The sequence below is a fragment of the Ranitomeya imitator genome, chromosome 3 (genome assembly GCF_032444005.1).
Source record: "Ranitomeya imitator isolate aRanImi1 chromosome 3, aRanImi1.pri, whole genome shotgun sequence".
Taxonomy (NCBI): domain Eukaryota; kingdom Metazoa; phylum Chordata; class Amphibia; order Anura; family Dendrobatidae; genus Ranitomeya; species Ranitomeya imitator.
In genome coordinates this window covers 339430991-339450228 of record NC_091284.1, presented here as the reverse complement: position 1 = coordinate 339450228, position 19238 = coordinate 339430991, and the positions used below count along the sequence as shown (strand labels likewise).

Below are 19238 nucleotides of genomic sequence, written 5' to 3'. Positions count from 1 at the left end.
TGGAGTTGGGGACCTCTGCCCTAGATGACGTAGCGGTCTTGCGAGACCGCTACATCATCACGGGTTATTGCCGCAAAGCATCACTGGGAATGGACCTGGCGGGAACATCGCTAAGGGCCTGGGCTGGATCCAGGGGCTGCCGGAAGGTGAGTATATAACTATTTTTTATTTTAATTTTTTTTTTTTAAACCGGGATATGGTGCCCACACTGCTATAAATTACGTGGCTGTTATATATCATGTGGGCTGTGTTATCTACTACGTGGCTGTGCTATATACTACGTGGCTGTGCTATATACTACGTGGCTGTGTTATATACTATGTGGCTGGGTCATTCCATGTCAAGTGAACCAATGATTTTTACCACTATATTTTTAATTGTTTTGCGATTTTGTTATTTGGTAATAGTGTGTCGGAGAATGCAAAATGTGAAGAAAAAAATTTCTAGATATTTTTTTAATTTTTTATTGATTTACAATGTTCGGAAAAAGTGTGAATTTTGGTGTTGCCTGCCTTTACATTTCTCCCCATAACTCAGGCTAGAAAAAAGAGAAACAAAATAAACACCATTCTACTCAGAACTGTACAGGCTTTCACCAGATATGTCACAAGAGTATCTTTAATATTATTTTACCTATGCGAAGGCAAGCGCAAAGCTTTAAAACGCATTTCCAAAAAAAAGGTTTAATTTAAAAATTTCAAAAACTGCACATGTGCCTGCTATGCTCCTAGCCACATCTGTACCAAAATACAAGATGGGATCGTGATGGGATCATATTATAAAAAATAAAACTATAAGTGTCAATTCGAAAATCTCGCATTCAGATCTGTTCAGCCTGTGGTCTAACAGTGTGGGGTCTCTATTTACCAAATCATCCATGATTTTTAGATATTTCTGTATTATTTTATTATGTTACAGCTTAGAAGCAGGAGAGGGCAGAGGAGAAAGCTTTGTTAGGGCTGAGAATGACCAGGGGTAGACAGTGAATGCAGAGCAGATGACAGGCCGGCAGCTCCAGCCTCCAGAGGCCATATTCACACCAGATCTTAATACCCAGGCAACTCCTCAAATGGAGAGAGAAAAATATTCTTAACATCCAGTTCATGTATTGTACAAACCAGGACTACGAAGAGGAGGCGAGTTTGTGAAAACCTCGGTTACAGGAAGCAGAAAGGGGACTCGGCAATACCGCACTGTCATCTCATGTAGTGAAACAGAAATAAAAACAAGGGTTTTTTCATTCAGCAAAGAGAGTGACGTTTATGACGTGGTAGAAGGCGGCACAAGATCGGCAATGGATGACAAAACTGGTGATGTGACCTGTGAATATGATCGGCGCTGGTGGCGGCTACTGTACTCTCCAAAGATTGTGAAAATGAAGAAGTAGAAAGGACTTTTCTGCCACTTCTGGTCCAACGCCGTCCTTTGTCTATCCAAGAAAACCAGACATAGTAAAAGTTAACAAAAATCAGATATTAACTCAGGTGGAGCCGAGCACCATGACAGGCCGCACATACTGACACAAAAGGAAATGGCCATTGCCATTGGCCGACCCGGGGTCGAGTCTATCCGTTATCTCTCCCAGAGACGGAGGCAATGTCTCAGTACATTCAAGAGAATCTGGCAAGAGGGTTCATCAGGAAGTCAGTGTCACCTGCTGGGGCAGGGTTCTTTTTCGTGCAGAAGAAGAATGGGGAACTACGTCCATGCATAGATTATAGAGGTCTTGACGCCATCACCGTTAAGAATAAGTATCCTTTGCCCCTGATACAGTTAGGTCCATATATATTTGGACAGAGACAACATTTTTCCAATTTTGGTTATAGACATTACCACAATGAATTGTAAACAAAACAATTCAGATGCAGTTGAAGTTCAGACTTTCAGCTTTCATTTGAGGGTATTCACATTAAAATTGGATGAAGGGTTTAGAAGTTTTAGCTCCTTAACATGTGTCACCCTGTTTTTAAAGGGACCAAAAGTAATTGGACAATTGACTCCAAGGCTATTTCATGGACAGGTTTGGGCAATCCCTTCGTTATGTCATTCTCAATTAAGCAGATAAAAGGCCTGGAGTTGATTTGAGGTGTGGTGCTTGCATTTAGAAGGTTTTGCTGTGAAGTAAACATGCGGTCAAAGGAGCTCTCCATGCAGGTGAAACAAGCCATCCTTAAGCTACGATAACAGAAAAAACCCATCCGAGAAATTGCTACAATATTAGGAGTGGCAAAATCTACAGTTTGGTACATCCTGAGAAAGAAAGAAAGCACTGGTGAACTCATCAATGCAAAAAGGCCTGGGCGCCCACGGAAGACAACAGTGGTGGATGATCGCAGAATAATCTCCATGGTGAAGAGAAACCCCTTTACAACAGCCAACCAAGTGACCAACACTCTCCAGGAGGTCGGCGTATCAATATCCAAATCTACCATAAAGAGAAGACTGCATGAAAGGAAATACAGAGGGTTCACTGCACAGTGCAAGCCACTCATAAGCATCAAGAATAAAAAGGCTAGACTGGACTTTGCTAAAAAAACATCTAAAAAAGCCAGCACAGTTCTGGAAGAACATTCTTTGGACAGATGAAACTAAGATCAACCTCTACCAGGATGATGGAAAGAGAAAAGTATGGCGAAGGCATGATGATCCAAAGCATACCACATCATCTGTAAAACACGGCGGAGGCAGTATGATGGCTTGGGCATGCATGGCTGCCAGTGGCACTGGGTCACTAGTATTTATTGATGATGTGACACAGGACAGAAGCAGCCAAAGGAATTCTGAGGTATTCAGAGACCTACTGTGTGTTCAGATCCAGCCAAATGCAGCCAAACTGATTGGTCGTCGCTTCATACTACAGATGGACAATGACCCAAAACATAAAGCCAAAGCAACCCAGGAGTTTATTAAAGCAAAGAAGTGGAATATTCTTGAATGGCCAAGTCAGTCACCTGATCTCAACCCAATTGAGCATGCATTTCACTTGTTAAAGACTAAACTTCAGACAGAAAGGCCCACAAACAAACAGCAACTGAAAACCACCGCAGTGAAGGCCTGGCAGAGCATCAAAAAGGAGGAAACACAGCGTCTGGTGATGTCCATGAGTTCAAGACTTCAGGCAGTTATTGCCATCAAAGGGTTTTCAACCAAGTACTAAAAACAAATTTTTTATCTAAAATTAATGAATCTGTCCAATTACTTTTGGTCTCTTTAAAACCAGGGTGACACATGTTAAGGAGCTGAAACTCCTAATCCCTTCATCCAATTTTAATGTGGATACCCTCAAATGAAAGCTGAAAGTCTGAACTTCAACTGCATCTGAATTGTTTTGCTTACAATTAATTGTGGTAATGTCAATAATCAAAATTAGAAAAATGTAGTCTCTGTCCAAATATATATGGACCTAACTGTATCTGAGCTTTTTGATAGGCTTCGGGGAGCAAGGGTATTTACTAAATTAGATCTGCGGGTGCTTACAACCTGATTCGTATCCGTGAGGGGGACGAATGGAAGTCGGCTTTTAACACCAGGGATGGGCACTATGAATATCTGGTGATGCCCTTCGGGCTCTGTAATGCCCCAGCCGTTTTCCAAGACTTTGTGAACGACATCTTCCGGGATATGCTCTCCACCTCGGTCGTAGTCTATCTGGATGATAGTCTCATCTACTCTCCAGATATTGACTCCCACCGGAGAGATGTTTGCAAAGTCTTCGACCTCCTACGGGCAAACTCCCTCTATGCCAAGTTGGAGAAGTGTGTGTTCGAGCAGGAGTCCTTACCTTTCCTGGGCTATATCATCTCCGCCCAGGGATTGGCTATGGATCCTGCCAAATTACAGGCTGTGATGGACTGGCAGGAACCCCATTCTCTTAAAGCGGTGCTTTATGGGGTTCATTAACAACTATCGCCAGTTCATTCCACACTTCTCAACTTTGGTAGCTCCCTTGGTTGCCCTCACCAAGAAGGGAGCAAATCCCAAATTGTGGTCTGAGGAGGTCTCCAAGGCCTTTAACTCCATTAAGTCACATTTTGCTAACGCTCCCATCCTACATCGCCCCGATGAAGATAAGCCATTTATAATGGAGGTGGATACCTCATCTGTTGGTGCTGGAGCAGTCCTTTTCCAAAAGGATGCTCAAGGTCGGAAGCATCCTTGCTTCTTCTTCTCCAAGACCTTCTCACCAGAAGAGAGGAATTATTCCATCGGGGACAGAGAGTTGCTAGCTATGAAGTTGGCTTTCTCGGAGTGGAGACATCTCTTGGAGGGAGCTCATTTTCCCTTCCAAGTCTTCACAGATCACAAGAATTTGGTATACCTGCAGACAGCCCAGCGGTTAAATTCTCGCCAGGCCAGATGGTCCTTATTCTTCTCCCGCTTTCATTTTACCCTCCATTTTCTTTCTGGGGAAAAGAACATTCGTGCTGACTCTCTCTTTCGCTCCGTTGTATCATTTGTGGAGGAGGAAGAGGAGCCTCGGCTTATTGTCCTCACCGAGAGCTTGAGAACTGTGGCCCTGTTTCGCTAGAGTCTGTGCCTCCGGGCAAGACTTTTGTACCATCCAGTTTGCGACCGGAGGTTCTGTCTTGGGCTCACTCGTCCAGGGTGGGTGGACATTTTGGTTCCAAAAGGACATCTGAGTCACTGGCGAGGACATACTGGTTGCCGCATATGGCTCGTGATGTCACAGACTATGTTCGTGCGTGTGTCTCTTGTGCCAAGAACAAGTCTCGGCAATGGCCAGTTGGGTTGCTTTACCCCCTGCCGGAGGCGGACAGGCCCTGGGAGATGGTTGGGATGGACTTTGTGGTGGGCTTACCCAAGTCTTGTAGCTGCACCATTATCTGGGTGATCACCAAACATTTTTCCAAAATGGTTCATTTGATGCCTCTTCCGCGGCCACCTTCTGCACGGGCTCTGGCAGCGTTGTTCAGCAAGCACATCTTTCGCCTACACGGTATGCCGGACAAGATTGTCAGTGACCGGGGTCCCCAGTTTGCATCTAAATTCTGGAGAGAGCTTTGTAGTCTACTCAGTATTGAGTTGAATCTCTCCTCGGCTTATCATCCCGAGACGAATGGGTTGGTTGAGAGGGCCAATCAGACTCTGGTCACATATTTACGACATTTTGTTTCTGCCAGGCAGGATGACTGGGCATCCTTGTTACCGTGGGAAGAGTTTGCCCTTAACAACGCTGTAGCCGACTCCACCAGTCAGACTCCTTTCCTCCCTAAATACGCCCAGCATCCGCGGGTTCCTGTGCCTATGCCCGTATCCTCTGCTGACTCCAGGGTGGCAGACTGGGCAGTGGTGAAAATGAGGTCCTCCGCCAATGCACATCGGTGCCCTGCCCCGACCTTTGCTCCTAGCGACTTAGTGTGGCTCTCTGCCCATAACATCAGGCTGCATGTTGAGTCCACTGTTTGCACCTCGCTACTTGGGTCCCTTCAAGGTCCTCGAACAGGTTAATCCTGTGGTCTACAGTCTAGCCCTTCCTCCACGCCTAGGTATCACCGACACCTTTCATGTGTCCCTCCTTAAACCCGTATACATGTCCCTGTTTTCTGAGTCATCTGCCGGGACATCGGGTTCGTCTACGGACGATTATGCGGTGAACGCTATTTTGGGGTGCAAGGTGGTACGGGGCAAAACATTTTATTTTGTGGACTGGAAGGGTTACGGCCCTGAGGATAGGTCCTGGGAGCCTGCTGAGCACATTCAGGCTCCGCAGCTCATTGCTGCCTTCGAACGTAGCGAGGCCCAAGGAGGGGGGATAATGTTAGGGGTCGAGTTCCCGCCTCTGCACAGGGGGAATCTCGGGCCATCTCCGCTGCGGTCTCCCATTCTTCTGCCGCAGTGGAGCTTTCTCAGCGGAGACGTCAGTCCCTGCGTCTCACTCAGTCTGAGGCTGCCGTCACACTAGCAGTATTTGGTCAGTATTTTACATCAGTATTTGTAAGCCAAAACCAGGAGTGGGTGATAAATGCAGAAGTGGTGCATATGTTTCTATTATACTTTTCCTCTATTTGTTCCACTCCTGGTTTTGGCTTAACAGATACTGATGTAAAATACTGACCAAATACTGCTAGTGTGACGGCAGCCTGACTCTGTACAAAGAGTTACTGCTGCTTTTCCTGCTTCTGCCATTGAAGTCAGTGCTGGGCAGCTGCGAGCAGACGCTTCTGGGACTAAGTCCTGCTTTTCTTATTCTGAGCATGCCCAGAGTAAGATCTCTCAGTGGGGATCAAGGGTCACATGTTCAGATACTGCAGCTAAAGCCATTGGTCCTTCAGGAAGGTCCTGTAGGTGCTCAGGCTCTGTGGCAGCCTCTCATTGGTCCTTCTAGGAAGGTCCTGTATGTGCTGCAACTATTTAAGGCTCGCATGGCCGCACGGCCATGCGCTAGTATCTTTGTATGTTATATGCTTTGCGCCAGTGTAGTCATGTAAGTTTGTGTTCAGGGACCCGGCTGAAATAAGCCCCTAGAATGCTGGCACCTCCGGCGAGGATATTGTATGTGTGTGTATGTATTCAGGGACCTGGCTGAAATAAGCCCCTAGAATGCTGGCACCTCTGGCGAGGAGTTTTGTGTGCATGCATGACCACTGACTGCTCTCAGTTGGGTAGTTAGCCTGTGCCTCTGTGAAGTCTAACAGGGCGCAGTTCTTTGCTTTCACGGCTACTCTGTGAAATAACAGCTAGTTCATACCGCCATATAGTTCCGCCGTTTGCTAGCAGCAGGTTCTCCTGCACGGTGGACCCCGGGCTGCGAATCAATTACAATAAAACATCTATATTTACTCGGTGCGTTCCGCTAGCCCTAACAATATAATATGTGGCTGTGCTTTATACTATGTGGCTGTGCTATGTAGTATTTAACAGCCCATGTAGTATTTAACAGCCCATGTAGTATATGTGGCTGTGTTATATACTGCATGGGCTGTGCTATATTTCTCTACTGTATCTGTGCATCATGAATCGTGGGAAGTGTTAAAGGGGGGACCACTGAGACTCTTTCGCTCAGGGCCCTCAAAAACATGGAGCCTGCCCTTGCTCCACTGATTGGTCACGCCCAGCCGGCCGAATCCTGTGTATTCATTGCATTATTCTTAAATCTTCATAAATAAACTACATACATATTCTATAATATATTTTGATCCATCGAGTATTATGTGCTTTGTGTTACTTTTTTGTGTTATATAACCCTCCAAAAAGCATTGAAACATTTTCCTGGGTTAAATTTCTTACCCATGCACTATTGTGTTCTGTGGTATTTTTATTTATATACTACACTCCAAAAAAGTTTGTCAAAATTTGGCGGGGTTAAATTTTGTCATTCATACATCAAGTGGTATGGGGAACATTTCTGTGATCCATAAAACTGAAAAGTGTTACATTTAAAAAAAAAAAGCTTAAAAAAGCTTTCATTTTTCAGCCATACAGTGGTACGTTTTTGTGGCATATAACACTCCAAAAAAGCGTTGAAATATTTTTTCTGGATTGAATTTGACACCTCTACGCTTTTGCCTTCTGTTACATTATGGTGGCATTAAACTCCTAAAAACTTATTTGACTGCTGCAGGTGATCAATTTTTTTCTTTTATTAGAAATAAACTTGGTTTCAAGAGACCTAGCAATTACAAAATGCGTCAGGAATTCAGTAAGGGAAGTGCTGATGATGGTGCATGCAGATACCGAGGACATGTGGCAGGTGCGACTACGCCTGTTGCTGGAGCACAAGAAACACAGCCATCCACGACACATAGGTTCCTGTCCCACTTTGCAGTGAGGCACGGTATACCACTTCTGAAGCCAGAGCCTTGCGAATAGTTAGTCGGTTTGATAGTAGATAATGCTTCTAGTATGCTTGGCAGCATCACCAAGTCTTCCACACTATCCAGTCTCACCAGCCTACATCCTGGATCACTTAATCTTCACCCTGATCCTCCTTCCTCCCACCATGTTGAGTCCCAGAAGACTAGTGATCCCACTCTAGGACACTCTGAGGAGCTCTTTACAACATTTGTTGATTGTGGTCTCTCAACCCAATCGCTCCAAGAGAGAAAGGAGGACATGCTGTTTAGTAATGCACAAAACTTAGAGCAGCCACAAGATGATGATGGTGAGGAACAGCAAAACTGGGATGAAGCGGATGATGATGATGATGATGATGAAATACCGCTTCCGCTAAGTCTTGTTTTTAAATCAGGAAGTTAGGAGTACCAGAGTGTGGGGATGGAAGATGAGGTGCTGGACGACTAAGTCACCGACCCAACTTGGGAAGCTACCACGCAGAGCGAGGACAGCAACACTGAGGGAGAGGAATCGGCGGGACCGAAAAACAGGAAGAGGCAATAGGCTAACCAGCGACAGAAGGCGCAAAACTTCTGCAGAACAAACACTCGTGAATTTCTCTCATCAAGGAATTAGGTGTTCCCAAGTCTGGTAATCTAAGTACCTGACTCTCGGTTGGCCGAACATCTGGGTCCATGATTGGTGCCATCGTGTGACCCCATTGCCTCTTCCCCTATGCTAGGTGCTTCCCAATCCCCTGTCAAAAACACTGGTACAGATGCCTCCTGCCATGCACCTTTCCTTGCACATTCTACGTTGTGATCATCGGGCAATTCCAAATCCTTGTTCCAGCACAGCGTTCAACTGTCCCTAAGCCAGACCTTGGAACAAAAGTGTTTGCCATGGAATTTTTGCCGTTTTGGCTTGTCATGGAGGATTTCCACTGACTCATGGTGGCAGCTGTCCCTTGGTACTCGAGCAGCCACTTTTTCTCACACTTACTTTTTCTCACTCTTTGTACCAGCACCTGTCTAGGGTCATTACCCATGCCATTACCAATGTGGTTCCTGGGATTCTTCACTTAACGACCGACACATGGACAAGTTCTTGTGGCCAAGGACACTATATATTTTCCTGACGGCACACCGGGGGAACATTGTGGAGGCTGGGTCCAAGTCACACTCTGGCATTGCACATGTGCTCCTGGCACTGAGGATTGCTGGCCCTACTTCGATAAGGCTTTCCTTCACCTCCTACACCAGTTTCTGCACCCCCTCTTGCTCATCCTCCATCTCTAATGTGCTATCTCGGAGCACATTGTCCACATCAGACATAAGCTGGAAGCTCTGCACTACTGCCAACAGCTTCTGCTCAAGCTTACTTTGAGGAATAACAGACCATGCAAATCTGTGATTTTTGCCGCTGAACCTCCAACCAAGCATGGTCGTGTGTGATAATAGGCGTAATCTTGTTGCGGCTGTGAAGCTTGGAAAGCTCACACACATACCATGCTTGACACATGTGCTCAACTTGGTAGTTCATCGGTTTCTGAAAGCCGATCCAGATTTACCAGAGCTTCTGTCCAAGGTACGCTATGCCAGCGCCTATTTCCGCAAGTCTGCTACAGCTACTGCCGCTCTGGCAGTGCTGCAGCAGTGCATGCAACTGCCAGCTCACTGACTGGTATGTGACATCTCCACGTGTTTGGAACGCCACAATGTCCATGCTGGCAAGGTTTTGTGTAAGCAGCAGAATCCAGTGGTTGAGTACCAACTCTGATCAGCCTCCGCAAATAACAAAAAGTGGGCATGGATGTCTGACATTTGTGTGATTTTCCAAGACTTTGAGAACTATACAAAGATGATGAGCAGTGATTACACCACAGTCAGCGCTATGATCTCTATTCTGTGCCTACTTAAACAGTCGCTGCTAACAAATATTTAACACAGTTGCCCATAAGGCATAAATGTTGAGGAAAAGAACTCTTGAACTAAATATAACTCAAAAAGAAAGGGGTCATAACACCCACAGAGTATATTACTTAAATGTGTTTTATTATTTTTATACATTTAAAACTGCGAACAATTAAAACAGAGGCTGCAGAGCATATATACCTGCACTATAAAGGCCTATCTTTATATTTCACAGTGGGTTAACTACCCTATCAGCCTGGACACGAGTGGACAGAATGCAGGAAAAGTACTTCCAGGTGTTAATGTAGCTGTTTAGAGCAGGGGTGGGGAACCTTTATTCTGCCAAGGGCCATGTGGATATTTATACCATCCTTCGGGGGCCGTACAAACTCCGCCCACAAAGTACATCCTACTCAGGCACTGGTGTCAGGACTTAATCTTTCATTGCATGCCCTTCAGTGTTCAGTAGTGAACATTGCTTGTGTATGCTAACAGAGCAAGAAGAAATTAATGAGCTGGTGGCAATCAAAATACACCTACCTGCCCAAGAATGCGGTCCCTGAGAATCTGCTCAGGGGCCTGATAAAAGGTCATCGAGGGCCGTAAATGGCCCTGGGGCCTGAGGTTCCCACCCCTGGTTTAGAGTGTCCAAGCTGTTCCAGGTTGGTAAGCATGCATGCAGGGAAGAACATGCATACAATATAAGGTGCAAAGTGCAACATAACTGCTGTATGATATACCTGCACAGAAGGCTTATATTTATATTAAGCAGTGGGTAAATCACCCAAATAGTCTAAACACAAGTAGCCAAAGTGCAGGAAAAGTGCTTATGGAAAGGAGACGAGGAAGGAGATGGAGTCATCATCACGGTGGAGGCAAGGAAGTGTTGGCGATATGGAGCTTGTCACATATGGCCAACTTTATGTACCGCGGCCTTTCCCATGACATTCATCTTAGCTGAAATAGAGTACTGGTTGTTCACCCTGCTAGACCCAATGTACAAGGAGAACTTTACATCTCTTCTTCCTGAGGTGGAGAGGTCTTCTAAAATGGTGCTATACCAAAGGTCACTGAGGAAAATATGTTGAAAAAATTCTCATCAGATGCTAGTGGTTGGGGGCAAGCTTCTTTGCCCATCCAAGGAGGAAAGGCCATGGAGACACACAGCAGAGGCAGGGGTACACTGTCAAAGGCATTGGCTAATTTTGAGACACCAGCCCAGCGTTAATGGCATGATGACCACCGGGTATTTTTGACAAGGAGTGAAAAGTTTTTGCAGATGATCAAGCGATACCTGGCAGACCAAACCAGCATTCTCTCTACTTACTCTGCGACTTTCAACTATTGGGTCTCAAATCTAGTCGTCTGGCATGAGGTAGCCTTGTACTCTTTGGAGGTGTTGCTCTGCCCTGCCGCTAGCGTCTTGTCTGAAGTTTTTAGTGCCTCCTGGGGGGGGGGTCGTAACAGACAGGCTCTTTCACCTGTCAACACAGAATGCTGACAGACTCACTCTCATAAAAATGAACAAAGGATAAAAAGGAAGTAGTGGGAATGTGGATAAAATTAAACTTTATTGTAAATAATTGATTAAGTATAATATCTGATTTAAAATGCTGTTGTCATACATCAAATATGTATATAGGATCACAGTGTGTGACTTAAGTGTTTGTATTCACCACTGTAACCCACTAGGACCCAGGTAATTAAACCTCAGATTAAAATGAATAAAATGGGAGTCCCAGCCACTGACCCCACAAAATTAAAGGCTGGATTCCAATCTTATTAGGACACTCTATTTGTTGTTGAAATAAATAAATGATGATGCCATCATGCCACATTCACCCCATCAATTATGAAGAGTCTGTATAATTAAAACAGCCCTTCAAATTATATGATCTTTAATTATAGTGCATTCACTTTAGTTCTAATAGTATAGGGCTACTTGGATGGTTAATCAAGTTGGTGCCTGATCTTAAATCCAGCAGGGACGCGGTCAGAAACGTATCACTAGTGCTAGCAATCCCCCATCCGGACCAAGCTGGGGGAAATTGTCGGCACAGTGCTCTGCCGGTAGATATACCGCTCATAGCTGCAGTGGCTAAGCAAGGAAATACTGCCACATGCTTGATACAAACTCCAGTGGGAGAGAGCGTGCTTGTGAGGCACGCTACTTCCCTGGTGTAATTGATCTCGTCACTAGGATTAAGCGGGCAGACTGAACTAAGGTAATCTCTAAGGTCAGTACCCGCATCTCCTTATGAGACCATGCGGGATTGAGGTAACATGGCATGAATTGTGCCTAAATTAATCTAAGGTCATATCAGCTCGGGATATCATCCTTGGCATGCGTTTCGCCAGGGAAACCAGATTTTTCTAAGGCCCTTAGAAGATGACAGCAGCACATAGTGTTTTTTAATATTCAATATTTGAATGAGGCCCGCCAGTTGTTGCCTTTCAGGGGTCTATGGATGAACCTATGGATGAACCTAATAACTGGCTGGGCCACCCTGTGCAGCAACAACTGCAATCAAGTGTTTGCGATAACTGGCAATGGCTCCCATATGTTCAGTGATGAATGTTAGACACTTCAATATTTAAAAATGCAACACAATCTTATACGGCCTATAACCATTAGGAAGAGATTCCAACAAAAATTAATATAAAAACATACTATTTTATTAGTTATTCAACATACAAATAATGAATATAAAAAGACAGGGCAAGGACCTTCAAAAAGGGAGAGGAAAAGACACCGCATGAATATGTATAAAACGTCAGTAGGGATATAAAATGTAAAGCCAATGGTAAATAATATGCAAAATGCAATCACCAGTGTAAAGAGCAATAAATAAACACAAAATGCATTTTTTAAATGGAAGTCTTTATCATTAAGGGAAAAAGAGATCCAAACCTACAGGGCCCTGTGTGAAAAAGTGATTGCCCCCCCTTAAAACAAAAAATAACTGTGAATTAACACATCTTTGGGAAGCGTAGCTCAAATTCCCTAGCCACACTGAGGCCTGATTACTGCCACACCTGCTCTCAATCATCAAATCAATTAAATAGGACCTGCCCGACAAAGTGAAGTTGACCAAAGGACCTCAAAAGCAAAATATCATGTGGGGTCCAAAGAAATTCTGGAACAAATGAGAAACAAAGAAGATATGTTGAAAAAATTCACATCAGACAACGCTAGTGGCAGGGGGCAAGCTTTCTTGAAGAGATGTGAGGGAGAGACACATCCAGTACAGCAGAGGCAGGGGTACACTGTCAAAGGCCTGGACCAATTTCATGGCACCCTCCCAGCATCCATGCCCTCATGACTGGGTATTTTTGACAAGGAGGGAAAATTTATAAAAGCAATATTTGGCCAACCAAACCATCTGTCAAGATTTGAACCCAGCAGCTCTTGTGCACCAGGTGGCAGCTCTCCCCTCTGAGCTATTCAGCTTGCTGGACAGTTCCTTACTAAATCACCTGCAATACCTGCATTGCTCCTGATGTCTCCACCCCAAGTTCCTCATTGGCTCACCCTGTGACCTCCTGATTGAACACCCTACTTAAACCTGGCACTGCACTTCCTTCATGGTGAGAATATTAAGCTCCCAGCCTTTAGTCTAGCTTCTCCCCACCTGCTGCTTATCCTCAAGATCCAACTGCTGCTCTGTGTACTGACCTCTGGCTATATCTTGAATACGTTACCTGCTTATCCTCCAAAATATACTGCTGCTTCATGTACCGACCTCTGGCTATATCCTGACTATGATTCCCGTTTATCCTCAAGATCCTATTGCTGCTCCGTGTACTGACCTCTGGCTATGTCCTGAATACGATTCCTGTTTATCCTTCCAACTATACTGTTGCTCCGTGTACCGACCTCTGGCTATATCCTGCAGATGCTACCTTTTGGTGCTTACCCTTGTGGTTGCAATATCACTACTACAACTCAGTTCAGTCCTTAACACCTGCATACTCACTAATACTGTCCATCTATGCCTTGGAGGCGTTGGGCTGTCCTGCTGCTAGCGTCTTGTCTGAGCGGATTTTTAGTGCCACAGTGGGGTCATAATAGAAAGACGCTTTCGCCTGTCAACAGAAAGTGCTGACAGGTTCACTCTGTTAACAATGAACAAAGCCTGGCTTAGAGCAGACTTTTACACACCACTAGATGTTAACAGCACATAGTGTTTTAATGTTCTATATTTGACTGAGGCCTGACAGTTGTTGCCTTCTAGGGTCTATGGATGACTATACTTATAATTTTTTCCTGGCTTTGCACTTTGTGCAAAACCTTTGAGTGTAGGATTATCACAATTATACTTTGTCCACAATATTTAAATGAAGCTGTAAAGTTGGTGCCTTCAATGGTGTATGGATGACCCTGCTTCTAATTTTTGACAGCAGTTGCACTAACTGCAAATGTTATGAGTCTAGGAGTACCAATACATGACAATTTGAACAGAATGTGTATGAGGCCCTCCTTGATGACTAATACAGGGTGTATCTGAGTCCCTAATTTTTGGTAGTTCTTGCTTCTTTCATAAATTAAGCTGAAATTTCCTATTCTTTAATAAAAAAAAATAATAATTTTGGTTTACCTAAATTATAATTTTTAAAAACTCTTTAAAATTTTGCCTTATAAACAAATAATTATACAGGAAAAAAATATTTCATGACATTTTGTTTTCTTGTAAGGCTATGTTCACTTTAGCGTTGTGCGGGGCAGCGTCGGGCGCAGCCGCGGCGACGCATGCATCATGCGCCCCTATATTTAACATGGGGGCGCATGGACATGCGTTGTCTTGCGTTTTGTGATGCATGCGTCATTTTGGCGCAACTGTCAGGGCGCAGAGGACGCTGCATGATGCAGTTTTTTCTGCGCCAAAAATCATACAAAAAATGAACACATGCGTCACAAAACGCTGCGTTGTGCATGCGTTTTGTATGCGTTGTGCGTTGCGTCGCCGACGCTGCCCCGCACAACGCTAATGTGAACGTAGCCTTAAATGGAATTTCTTTTAATTTGTAATATTTTATTGTCACTCCTTTAAAATGGAGTAAGGCTATGTGCACACGTCCAGGATTTCTTGCAGAAATTTCCTGAGAAAAACCTGAAATTTTCTGCAGGAAATCTGCATGCGCTTTTTGCACGTTTTTACCGTGTTTTTGGTGCGTTTTTTGCCGATTTTTCTGGACATTTCCCAATGCATTATATAGTGGGAAATCCGCACAATTAATGAACATGCTGCGTTTTTTACCGCGATGCGTTTTTTTCGCGGAAAAAGCGCATCATGTGCACAAAAATTGCGGGATTCATTCTAAATGATGGGATGCATAATGTATGCTGTTTTTTTGCGGTTTTATTGCGAAAAATTAGCAATGTGTGCACACAGCCTAAAAGTGTGACACCACCATTGTTCTCAACAGTGATTAGGTTGCTGTCACACTAGCAGTATTTGGTCAGTATTTTACATCAGTGTTTGTAAGCCAAAACCAGGAGTGGGTGATAAATGCAGAAGTTGTGCAAATGTTTCTATTATACTTTTCCTCTAATTGTTACAATCCTGGTTTTGGCTTACAAATACTGATGTAAAATACTGACCAAATACTGCTAGTGTGACTGCAGCCTTAAAGATGCTTCCAGGGGTCTTCCCCATGCTGTTTTCTTTCCATTCAGTACTTTTCCCATCCATTTTAACCCCTTCAAGACCTTGCCCTTTTTCGGTTTTCGTTTTTCGCTCCCCTCCTTCCCAGAGCTATGTGAGGGCTCGTTTTTTGCGGGACAAGATGTACTTTTGAATGACATCATTGGTTTTAGCATGTCGTGTACTAGAAACTGGGAAAAAATTCCAAGTGCGGTGAAATTGCAAAAAAAAGTGCAATCCCACACTTGTTTTTTGATTGGCTTTTTTGGTAGGTTCACAAAATGTTTAAACTAACCAGCCATTTTGATTCTTCAGGTCATTGCGAGTTCATAGACACCAAACATGTCTATGTTATGTTTCATCTAAGTGGTCAAAAAAAAATCTAAACTTTGCTAAAAAAAAATTGCGCAATTTTCCAATACCCGTAGTGTCTCCATTTTTCGTGATCTGGTGTCAGGCGAAGGCTTATTTTTTGCGTCCCGAGCTGACGTTTTTAATTATGCCATTTTGATGCAGATATGTTCTTTTGATAGCCCGTTTTAATGCAATATCGTGGCGACCAAAAAAACATAATTCTGACGTATCAAATTGTTTTCTCACTATGCCGTTAAGCGATCAGGTTAATACTTTTTTTATTGATAGATTAGGCGATTCTGAATTGCGATACCAAATACGTGTAGGTTTGATTTTTCTTATTGTTTTATTTTGAATGTGTCGAAAGGAGGGTGATTTAAACTTTTATATTTTTTATTTTTTCAAAACTTTTTTTTTCTACTTTTGCCATGCTTCAATGGCCTTCATGGGAGGCTAGAAGTTGGCACAACTCGATCGGCTCTGCTACATAGTAGCGATCCTCAGATCGCCCCTATGTAGTAGATTTACTGCGTTGCTATGAGCGCCGACCATAGGGTGGCGCTCACAGCAATCCGGCATCAACAACCATAGAGGTCTCAAGGAGACCTCTGGTTGTTTTGCCGACCCATCGCTGACCCCCGATCATGTGACGGAGGTCGGCGATGCGCTCATTTCCGGCCCGATGGCCGGAAGCAGGAGTTAAATGCCGCTGTCAGCGTTTGACAGCGGCATTTAACTAGTTAATAGCGGCAGGTGAATCGCGATTCCCCTCTATTGCGGTCACATGTCAGCTGTTCAAAACAGCTGACATGTCCCGACTTTGATGCGGGCTTACCGCCGGAGCCCGCATCAAAGCAGGGGATCTGACCTCCGCCGTACTTGTACGGCGGAGGACAGTAAGGGGTTAACATTTTCACTGCCCCCCAGACCTCTTTGTAGGGTCTGCCATAAAAAATCTCGGATCTCCTATTGACTCGTATTATACACATTACTCAAAACGAGCATTCTTGTATTAAAGGGAACCTGTCACCCCCGTTTTTTCAGATTGAAATAAAAATACTGTTAAATAGGGCCTGCGCTATGCGTTACTATAGTGTATCTAGTGTACCCTGATTCCCCACCTATGCTGCGAAATACATTACCAAAGTTGCCGTTTTCGCCTGTCAATCAGGCTGGTCAGGTCGGGTGGGCGTGGTGACATCGCTGTTTCTTCCCCAGCTTTCCGTTGGTGGCGTAGTGGTGTGCGCATGTCCAAGTGCCGAATCCACTGCGCGAACGTGAAGAAACAGCGCGCGATCTGCGCTATTACCCTTGTCATCGGTGGGGGCGGCCATCTTCCTGGGGCCGCGCGTGTGCAGATGGAGTGCTGTGCTGCACGGGGCTTCAGGAAAATAGCCGCGGGATGCTGCGCGTGCGCAGATGGAGATCGCGGCGGCCATTTTCCTGAAGCCGAGATGCAAACTCGGCTTTGGGAAAATGGCCGCCGCGATCTCTTCTGCACACGCGCGGCATCCCGCGGCCATTTTCCTGAAGCCCTGTGCAGCAGAGCACTCCATCTGCGCACGCGCGGCCCCAGGAAGATGGCCGCCCCCACCGATGACAAGGGTAATAGCGCAGATCGCGCGCTGTTTCTTCACGTGCGCGCAGTGGATTCGGCACTTGGACATGCGCACACCACTACGCCACCAACGGAAAGCTGGGGAAGAAACAGCGATGTCACCACGCCCACCCGACCTGACCAGCCTGATTGACAGGCGAAAACGGCGACTTTGGCAATGTATTTCGCAGCATAGGTGGGGAATCAGGGTACACTACATACACTATTGTAACGCACAGCGCAGGCCCTATTTAACAGTATTTTTATCTCAATCTGAAAAAACGGGGTGACAGGTTCCCTTTCACCATTGCTGGGGGTGAGCAACGCCCACCTGAGCATTTTAGTGCTCGCTCAACTCTAATGCTAATATGTCTTCTGGGCTTGTTTTTTGCCTTCCCACTGACTTCAGTTGGAAAGTATGGAGCATCTTCCAACAGAAAAACGCCTGAAGAATGGTCCGCACAGTTTTTTTAACCTCTTGACACTTTTGGAAGCTTTAAGCAGTTACTAAGCACTCAAAAGCCTGAAAATATAAACAGCAAGCCTTTATTACATATAAATTATTAGAATGGTTCTTTTGAGTGTCTTCGGAGCGAACCTTCAGGTGGTTTTCAGAGCAGGTCCTCTCAAAACCTGCCTAAAATAACTTAATGAGACCAAACCCTAAATTCCGCAACCTCATTAGCAGATCTCCTTTCAACCATTTATTCTACACATGGAATGACAGAGACCAAGTGGATATTTAGGAGTAAAAATATTTTGGCTCACAATCAAAATTCCCTCGTAAGTTTTCTGAGTGGTTGAACTTGGTGGGACGACAGTACTGTAACACAATAGAGCTAGTCACTATGCTGCACACATTTATTTATTATGTTCTATTGTCTAAAGCACTGACATTTTCTAACACATATCTTGTCTCAATATGGTCCTAGACGCAAGATCTTTGGGACTATTATGGGCTTTTCATGGCCTAATCTATGTTCACATGTCCCGTAATCATCTGCTAGAATGGATCCAGCAGCAATCAGTTGGCTTTGTCCGTTTTTAAAGAATTGATTTCAGCTGGATCCATTTTTTTAACATTGATGTCTATGGACAACAGACTTGTTAAATTATCATCTATTTTAATTTTAAAAGGATATAGGTTTTTTTTTTTTGCTTACTGGATCATTTTCAAATGGAAGATAACAGATGGCTAATTAATGGATCCAACTGAAAAACATTTTCTAAAATCTTCTGCACGATTTTTATGCCCACGAATTACTGCTGGATCCATTCTAATGGATGGTTACTGGACATGTGAACATAGCCTAATCATGAATTTGAAACTGATCCAGTAAGCAAAAATCAGATCCTTTTTAAATGGGAGAAAAATAGATGGCTAATTAATGGGTCCTCATAGACTTCAATATAAAAAAAAAAACTGATCCAGTTTTAGGGTATGTGCACACGTTGCGGATTCTCTGCGGATCCGCAGCGTTTTTTGAGGTGCAGAAACACTGCAGATCCGCAATTTATTTACAGTACTATGTAAATCAATGAGAAAAAAAAATGGTGTGCCACACTTTGCGGAAAATCCGCTGCGGAAACGCTGCGGTTTAAAAGAAGTAGCATGTCACTTCTTTTTTGTGAATCTGTAGCGTAAAAGAGTTTTTTTTCAGTTTTATCCTTAGCTAACCTCTTACCTCCCATTTTCAATGTCCTCCTTCTCTCTCCTCACATTTATTCAACGTGCCTCCTTGTTTCTTATGGCAGATCACCAGTGCAATTCTCTCCTTAATGTGTTTCCTGTGGAAAATCATTATTACAGGTGTTTTAACAAAACACTGATTAGCACCCTAAATATGGTAAAAGCAAGCTCGTATTTAGCACTAGGCAGCAAAAAGTCTGATGCCTAGGGTGGCAGATTGCAGAGGTTGGTGCCAGGATCAAGAT

At 44.3% G+C, this 19238-nt stretch overlaps 1 long non-coding RNA gene across 2 annotated transcripts in view; it reads right to left on the bottom strand.

Annotated features, from left to right (window-relative positions):
- LOC138669915 (uncharacterized) overlaps positions 1-19238 on the bottom strand; it is a 151275-nt gene that overhangs the window by 83761 nt on the left and 48276 nt on the right. Inside the window, exon 3 of one of the 2 annotated variants that reach the window (XR_011319264.1) lies at positions 18989-19091. The exons of the other annotated variant lie outside the window; for it this stretch is intronic. This is a non-coding gene — a long non-coding RNA (uncharacterized lncRNA). The remainder of the gene's footprint in view (positions 1-18988; positions 19092-19238) is intronic. 2 annotated transcript variants of the gene reach the window in all.